This window comes from Pristiophorus japonicus, unplaced genomic scaffold, assembly GCF_044704955.1.
Source record: "Pristiophorus japonicus isolate sPriJap1 unplaced genomic scaffold, sPriJap1.hap1 HAP1_SCAFFOLD_283, whole genome shotgun sequence".
Taxonomy (NCBI): Eukaryota; Metazoa; Chordata; class Chondrichthyes; family Pristiophoridae; genus Pristiophorus; species Pristiophorus japonicus.
Genome location: NW_027252593.1, coordinates 819,510 through 828,606, shown reverse-complemented (window position 1 = coordinate 828,606; position 9,097 = coordinate 819,510). Strand labels below are relative to the sequence as shown.

Sequence of the window (9,097 nt, the reverse complement as noted above, 5' to 3'; positions counted from 1 at the left end):
TAATGAAGGACTAAACTCAGTCCAAGTGGATAGACTGTTTGAGATGGTTAGTTAGGGAATGACTAAAGGATACCGATATAATTTACAAAAGCATAGAACTAGGTTTGAAGCAATGCTTCATTTTGCAGAGTCGTCAACCTGTCAAATAAGCTGCCATCATGTGCTGCACTGAGTGCAGATTTCCTGCGAGCATTCAAAAAGGGAGCTGGACAAGTTTCTCCAAGATGCAAATGGAAGATGGGTGGATTATTTGGGCGTAGTGTCACCCAATCATTGTGATATCCTGGAATTTGCTTCAGCAATTTTAGGGGTCAGAGAATAATTCTGTGTTTTCTAAATTGATCCATGGTTTTATTTCTCTTTCTGTGTCCCTAGAGATTATACGACTGCGTTGGGGAGAAGAGGAATGGTGTGTGGAAATTGTAGCATGCTGGAACAGAACAGGCTCAGTAAACCAACTGCTCCTTTTCAGTCCATTATATGTTTGAATGTTCCCAACCATTTCTTCAAAAATTCTATTACTTTTGTCAAATACAACCTGCTTTTAACAAATGCATGCTAGCATTTCCTTGATTAACCAATGCATTTCCAAATACAGATACCCACTAAATTTTATCTATAATGATGGATTCTAAGAGTTTGGCCACAACGGATATTGGACTAACTGGTCTATAATTATCGTTTATCGTTCTCTCCTCCTTGAACAAAGGTGGTAACAATGGCTACTCTCCAGTCCCCATCAAAATTTACATATTTGAGAATTGTGGCTAGAGCCTCTATTCCCTCTCTCGACTTCTTGTAAAAGCCTAGGATGCAACCTAGGATCAGATATTGAGTTCTTCTGTTTATTTTTTCTATAGCTATCTCTAATAATTGTTCGACATCCTCCTCTAGTTCCATTATCATTTGCAAAAGCTGATGGAAATATTTAATATCTTCATCCTTCAAAATGAGACATCCTCCTTTACTCTCAAGCAGTTCTACCATTTCCAATTATTCTTTTAATTTTTATATGCACTTGGCTGTGCATTATATTAGTCATAGTTTAATTGAAGTTCTAGGATTTGTTTTCCAGTGGTGTTCAAGCTAACCGTTGACAGTCAAGTAGTGTTCTGTGATCACGACACCCCAGTGTCAGGAAAGCTACCAATTTAGTGTCAAATTATGGGTAATTTTTCATGGTATCGGCCTTTTGGCTAAGATCATGCGTAACTGACCTGACAGGGGAGTAACCATGACCCCAACGTGGTTCTCCCTGGATCAGGAAGGTGGTTCTCCAATGCTTTTTGGAAATAGGAGGTGTGTGGGGTTGCTGACCCATCCACCTCCATGGCACGAACCTGGTATTGCAGTACTTCCAGGAACGGTGCTTGGGCTCTAGGCCTTTTGGCTAAGAGCATTAGCGCAGGGTGATCCTTGATGTGTGCAAGGTGACCTCTGGCGTTTGTGATCTGACAAAGAATTGGAAAGATTGGCTACGAATAAAAAAAAATAAAAAAATAAAAAATAAAAAAATAAAAATTAACAACTTCTGCTTCTCGGCCTTTTGGCTAAGATCATGCGTAACTGACCTGACAGAGGAGTAACCATGACCAGAAAGTGGTTCTCCCTGGATCAGGATGGTGGTTCTCCTATGCTTTTTGGAAATAGATGGTGGGTGGGGGGCACACACCCACCTCCATGGCACGAACCTGGTATTGCAGTACTTCCAGGAATGATGCAGTGGCTCTAGGCCTTTTGGCTAAGAGCATTGGCGCAGAGTGATCCTTGATGTGTGCAAGGTGACCTCTGGCGTTTGTAATCTGACAAGATGATCTGACAAAGAATTGGTAAGATTGGCAACGAATAAATAAAAACAATTAAAAAAATTAACAACTTCCTGCTCTACACAGACATCAGTAGTGCAGTTCTAATCAACGGGTGGGAAACTCAAAGCTTTCCAATCCGATCTGGAGTCAGGCAAGGCTGTCCTCTCTCGTCTGTCTTGTTTGTCTGTTGTATCGAGCCCTTTGCCGAGTCCATCAGGAAGGATGCGGGCATTAGAGGGGTGACGATCCCAGGCAGCGGAGGCGCTCAGGTCAAGACCTCCCTGTACATGGACGACGTCGCCGTCTTTTGCTCGGATCTCTGCGACCAGTTTGAACTGGCCTCGGGAGCAAAGGTCAATCGCACCAAGAGCGAGGCCACGCTCTTTGGTCACTGGACCGACCGAGCCTCCATTCCCTTCAGCGTCAAGCCAGATTTCCTGAAGGTGCTGGGAATATGGTTCGGAACGGACGGGGCGTGCGCCAAAAACTGGGACAAGCGTATTGCCAAGGTCAAACAGAAACTGGCATTTTGGGAGCAGCGCTCCCTTTCCATCACAGGCAAGAACCTGGTCATCAGGAGTGAGGTGCTCTCGGTGTTGTTGTACGTGGCGCAGGTCTGGCCCATCTCTCGCTCCTGTGCGGCGGCAGTCACCCGAGCCGTCTTCCACTTTGTCTGGAGGTCCAAAATGGACTGTGTCCGCAGAGACACAATGTACAAATCTCTGGACAGTGGAGGAAAGGACGTTCCGAACGTGGCCCTCATCCTGATGGCCACCTTTGTGTGCGGCTGCATCAAGCTATGCACAGCCCCCCAGTACGCAAACACCAAGTGTCACTACGTGCTGAGGTTCTACCTGTCCCCATTGTTGAGAAGGATGGGTCTAGCCATGCTGCCGCGAAACGCCCCCACCAGTTGGACCATGCCTGTCCACCTGTCCTTCATGGAAAAGTTTTTCAAAAGAAACCCCTTTGACCACAAGGCCATCAAACAGTGGTCAGCACGTAAGGTCCTGGACGCCCTACGAAAGAAGGAGACGGTGGACCCTGTCGGGTGGTTCCCTGAGTGGACTGTCGAACTTGTTTGGCAGAACGTCTCATCGCCAGAGCTTACACACAAGCACCAAGACGTAGCTTGGTTGGCGGTGAGGAGGGCCCTACCCGTCAGAGTGTTCATGCACAGCCGACGCCTCAGCAGCACGGCACGGTGCCCCCGGACCGGCTGCGGGCGGACGAGACTGTCACCCATCTCCTTCTGGATTGCGCCTTTGCAACGCAGGTCTGGAAAGAGATGCAGTGGTTGCTGTCGAGGTTCATCCCAAGCAGCTCCGTAACACAGGACTCTGTGCTCTACGGGCTATTCCCAGGGACACACACTGAGACAGACATCACCTGCTGCTGGAGGGCCATCAACTCGGTCAAAGACGCTCTTTGGTCTTGCCGAAACTTGCTGGTTTTCCAGAACAAGATGACCACGTCTGCATGTTGCAGACTAGCGCAATCCAAGATCCAGGAATACGTGCTGAGGGACGCACTGAAAATTGGTGCAGTCGCCGCAAAGGCACGGTGGGGAAGGGCCACAGTCTAAAGCCCTTCTGCCACGGAAAACCCGGGGGCAGGAATCAGCATAAACCTCCCTCGGGCTGTATTTCTAATTTACTCTTTGTGTACATAGAGCACCAAATCTGTAAACACCAATGTCGTGCCGTGTACAATGCAAGGTGTGTTACGAAATGCATGTTTGAAAAGAAAAAATGTAAATGTACCGTCACCCATTCCGGGCACTGTATTGTAACACATGAAATGTAATTTGTGTGAATGTACCACAATGTATCCCGTTTATTATACCGAATCGCACTTGAACTGAAAAACAAGAAATGTAACGAACGAAACTGCCGTCAGCACCCAGATGTATTGTATGGGATTGCTGACCGCAGCGAAATGTACTGAAATGCCACTGATTGTGCTGTACAGATTTTTTTTATGAATAAAGTATATTTTGAAATTTTAAAAAAATTAACAACTTCTCGGCCTTTTGGCTAAGATCAAGTGTAGTATCTGTTCTTATCAGTTTAATATCCCCTATGGGGACATGATATTGAATTGATGTTTGGACAGGGAGCTGGATCAGGGGCTTGCCCCGTCCACTCCATGCACCGACCTGGTATTGCAATATTTCCAGGAACGGTGCAACTTCGCCTCTCGGCCTTTTGGCCTAAGATCAAATAAATTGGCGCAAAGTGATCTTTGGCGTTAGAGTTGATCTGGAAAGAAATTGGATTAAAAAAAAAATGTACAACTTCCAGACCATCGGGTATTTGAATTAAAACCCATAAAAAGTAAACGGAAGCCTTTCTTCCCAATCTGAGTTGGTTTTGAACTCAAGCACCACCAAGGTGAAAAAGCAGCATTTATTTTTCAATTGTTTTCCCTTCAGCTTCCTTCCACTCAAAGGCAACAACTTATGTTGGGGTACGGTCCCACTTTTGCCAGCAGCCAGGTACTTTGAGCAAATCCCCATTCTTCATGTTTGAACTTAAAACAGAGTGCTGGCAAGCTATTCAACCATTGGGAGCATCACAGGCCAACTCAATTACCATATCCACAAAGATTCTTTTTCCATCAAAGGTTTCCATCGCCACCTCAGGTTAATTGAAACCACTTAACACCAGCTAAGATAAAAAGAAAAGCAGTCATGTACTGTCTCATTGTGTCTTCTGGACATTCCAAAGGCCTTCATAACTAATGAATTGCTTCTGAAGGACCATAACGGTTAAGTAGGCAAATGTGCTGGCCAATTTGCACACAGCACAGTCCCATAAACAACAAATGAGCCGGATGAATAGTTCATCTGTTTTTGGTAGTGTTGGTTTTGAGGGAAATGCTAGCCAGTATACCAGAATGCTCCGCTTCGAATAGCACCATAGGATCTTCTACCATCACCTGAATAAGCAAACAGGACTTCAGTTTAATTTCTTATCTGAAAGACACCACATGTAATGATTATGTGTATGGTACTGAAGTGTCAGCCTGCACCATGGGCTCAAGTCCTATAATCTTCTGGCTCAGACAAGTGCTATCAACCAAGACAATTTGACACTTTGCTCCATTTACATCCAACCTGTCAGTAGTGCTGTAAAAGTTAATTAAGTCATGCTACTGCCTCGAGAGGTGCCAAGAACCATCTGAATAGGGTAAATCCCTGACACTTCCAGAGGCAGCAATATGAAGCTTAAGATGGCAATATTAAAAGCTGTTTCCCTTCATGTAAGCTGCTTTTTTCATGCTACTCCAGTCAAAATGAATACTGCCTAATGTGATAAACATATTAGGTTAAGAGATTCCGTCAAATATATTATTTAATTTGAAGATATCTGAAGGAACCAAATCTCTCAACCCACAATTGCTTTAACAAGTGCAGAGAATTTGCAGTTTATTTACTTATCTTCTGAGCAGATAACCATTAGGTGCAATTAATTTGCCCTTCATATCTTTTATAGCATTAAACTCCTTACTTCCCATTCACATTTTGAATCAATGCTATTGAATGGTGTACTGTATGGCATTCTAATTGAGTAAAATTAACTGGAGCAGAATTTACACAGAATAATTCATAACTTTTACTAGGAAAACAGAAGTACTGGAAGCTCAGGAAGCTAACAAAAGGAGCAAATATTTTACAGTTCTGATTTCAGGACAAATACTAGTTCAACCTCCTGGCACCACGTTCCCTTCTTTTACATTCCCACTCAGCAGAATTTTCTATCAGACGCAGAGTTGAAGCAGCGCTGTTGTCCAACACGGAGGCAATAAGACAGGACATTGCTTTTGTACCTTGCAGAGCGGCCAATAGATGAACAGCATTCAAGCTGTCGGCTGCATTTTCATAATATAAAAATTTCTTAAAGAAGCATGGTGATCAGACGAAAGTAGTAAGGAACTAGCAGTTAACCTATCTCCATCGTCAGCCAGCCATGGCTCAGTGGTAGCACTCTCAACTCTGTGCCAGAAGGTTGTGGGTCCAAGACCCACTCCAGAGATTTGAATGCATAATCTAGGCTGGTACTCCAGAGTTCAGTATTGAGGGAGTGTTGCACTGTCAGAGGTGATTTCTTTCGGATCAGATGTCTTCCCTCTAAGGTGGATGCAAGAAATCTTACAGCACTTGTCAGAGGAAGAGCAGGGGAGTTCTCCCCAGTGTCCTGGTCAAAAGTTATCCTTCAACGAACATCACAAATTGATGATCTGGTCATTACCTCATTGCTATTTGGGAAACCTGCTGTGCGCAAATTGGCTGCCGCATTTTCTACAGTACAACAATGACTACATTTCAGAAGTGCTTCATTGGCTATAAAGCGCTTTGGGACATCTGAAGGCCATGAAAGGCCCTATATAAATGCAAGCTCTTTCTTCAAATGGAGTAAGTAAAAATCACCAGGATTTTACTTCCTAGACTCAACTATTCCAATGCTCTCTTAGCTGGCCACACACCCCCCCCACCCCGCACCCTCCGTAAACTTGAGCTCAGCCAAAACTCTGTTGCACATATCCTAACTCGCAACAAGTCCCATTCACTTCACCTGTACACACTGGCCTACATTGGCTCCCAGACAATGCTTCGATTTTAAAATTCTCAACCTTGTTATCAAATCCCTCCGTGGCCTCGTCCCTCCCTATCTCTAACCTCCACCAACCCTACAATCCTTTGAGATCTCTGCGTTCCTTCAATTCTGACTTCTTGCGCAATCGCAATTTTCTTCGCTCCACTATTGGCAACTACGCCTCCAGCTGCCTAGGGCCCAAGCTCTGGCATTCCCTCCCTAAACCTCTCCATTTCTCTATCCTTCTTAAAACCTACCTTTTTGACAAAGCTTTTGGTCACCCATTCGAATATCTCATGTAGCTCAGTGTCAAATTCCTGTGAAGTGTCTTGGGACGTTTTACTGTGTTAAAGGCGCTATATAAATACCAAGTGGGATCTGAGACAGTAAACTTGATAAGAGTTCACAGGAGGGATGTTAGTCACAATCAACGTTCCTGATAAACTGCGCAGCGGTCTGGAGGTCCCACGCAGGCTGCTCACTGGCTTTTCAATGAGAATAACCGCACGTGTGCAAAAGTTTGAATGGGCCGCGCAGCCAATTAAAGGGCCCAAGCACGAACAAAAATTAGTGATCATTCGTCATAATGAACATCCAATACTCAAAAATCCACAATAAATCTGAAATGGTGTTTAGAAACATAGAAAATAGTTGCAGGAGCAGGCCATTCGGCCCTCGGAGCCTGCACTACCATCCAATATGATGGCTGATCATGCATTTCAGTACCCCATTCCTGCTTTCTCTCCATAACCCTTGATCCCTTTTGAATATATCTAACGAACTGGCCTCAATAACTTTCTGTGGTAGAGAATTCCACATGCTCACAATTCTCTGTGTGAAGAAATTTCTCCTCATCTCAGTCCTAAATGGCTTACCCCTTATCCTTAGACTGTGACTCCTGGTTCTGGATTTTCCCAACTTCAGGAATATTCTTCCTGCATCTAACCTCTCCAGTCCCATCAGAATTTTATATGGTTCTATGAGATCCCCTCTCATTCTTCTAAATTCTATTGAATATAAGCCGAGTCAATTCAGTCTTTCTTCACGTCAGTCCTGCCATCCTGAGCATCAGTCTGGTGAACCTTCGCTGCACTTCCTCAATAACAAGAATGTCCTTCCTCAGATTAAGAGACCAAAACTGTATACAATATTCAAGGTGGCGTTACCAAGGCCCTGTACAACTGCATTAAGACCTCCCACTGCTTGTATACTCGAAGGCTCGAATGGCCTACTCCTGCACCTATTTTCTACGTTTCTATACTCAAATCCTCTCGCTATGAAGACCAACATGCCATTTGCTTTCTTCACTGCCTGTTGTACCAGTATGCCAACTTTCAATGACTGATGTACCATGACACTCAGGTCTCGTTGCACCTCCCCTTTTCCTAATCGGTCACCATTCAGATAATCTGCCTTCCTGTTTTTACCACTAAAGTGGATAACCTCACATTTATCTAAATTATACTGCATCTGCCATGTATTTTCCCATTCACCTAACCTGTCCAAGTCACCCTGCAGCCTCTTAGCATCCTCCTCACAGCTCACACTGTCACCCAGCTTAGTGTCATCTGCAAACTTGGAGATATTACATTCAATTCCTTCGTCTAAAGCATTCATGTATATTGTAAATAGCTGGGGTTCCAGCACTGAACCTTGTGGTACCCCACTAGCCTGCCATTCTGAAAAGGACCCGTTTATTCCTACTCTTTGCTTCCTGTCTGCCAACCAGTGCTCTCTCCATGCAAGTATATTACCCCCAATATCATGTACTAAAGTAATTTTGCACACTAATCTCTTGTGTGGGACCTTGTCAAAAGCCTTTTGAAAGTCTAAATTCAACACATCCACTGGCTCTCCCTTGTCCACTCTACTAGTTACATCCTCAAAAAATTCTAGAAGATTTGTCAAGCATGATTTCCCCTTCATAAATCCATGCTGACTTGGACCGATCCGGTCACTGCTTTCCAAATGCGCTGCTATTACATCTTTAATAATTGGTTCCAACATTTTCCCCTCCACCGATGTCAGGCTGACCGGTCTATAATTCCCTGTTTTCTCTCTCCCTCCTTTTTTTAAAAAGTGGGCTTACATTAGCTACCCTCCAGTCCATAACTGCATAACAATTGTAACCCACTTTAATCAGGTGTGTTTAAGACCACTAAAAAAGCAATATGGCCAAAGGATCACTGATCTGCAATATGATTATTGCCTCTTAAAATAAGAACTTCATTTTTTGCTCAAAATCATTGAAGAAAGTGAGAGATGACTAAAAAATAATTACCTATTTTTTGAGGGGGCAAGATTCTTGAAAATGTGACCAAAATATTTCACAAACACTGTAACTTTGTTAAATAATAGCTCTATATAATTACTGGGTGGTGATATCCCAATCTTACAAGTTGCAGTTTCAAATAAAGTTCTGTCACAGTAACTCAGACTGAAGCATTTTATTAAGATAGTGCCTCACGCAGGGTATGATTCCATGTTGCTCAAATGGACAATGTTCAGGTACGAGCCTGGATAGAAAGTGCAGATCCTTGTGGCACCCCACTAGTTACAGCCAGCCAACCCAAAAATGACCCATTTATTCCTATTCTGTTTTCTGTCCGTTAACCAATCCTCAATCCATGCTCACATATTACCCCCAATTCCATGAGTCCTAGTTTTGTTTAATAACCTCTTGTGTGGCAC

General features: G+C 43.9%; 1 non-coding gene and 1 pseudogene across 1 annotated transcript; both read left to right on the top strand.

Moving 5' to 3' along the window:
- The first annotated feature begins 1,530 nt into the window (after nucleotides 1-1,530).
- LOC139247832 (U2 spliceosomal RNA) lies at nucleotides 1,531-1,728 on the top strand. The gene has a single exon (XR_011590971.1). It is a non-coding gene; the product is annotated as a U2 spliceosomal RNA (small nuclear RNA).
- Nucleotides 1,729-3,824: 2,096 nt separating this feature from the next.
- Nucleotides 3,825-4,003, top strand: LOC139247831 (U2 spliceosomal RNA; annotated as a pseudogene).
- The last annotated feature ends 5,094 nt before the right edge of the window (nucleotides 4,004-9,097 follow it).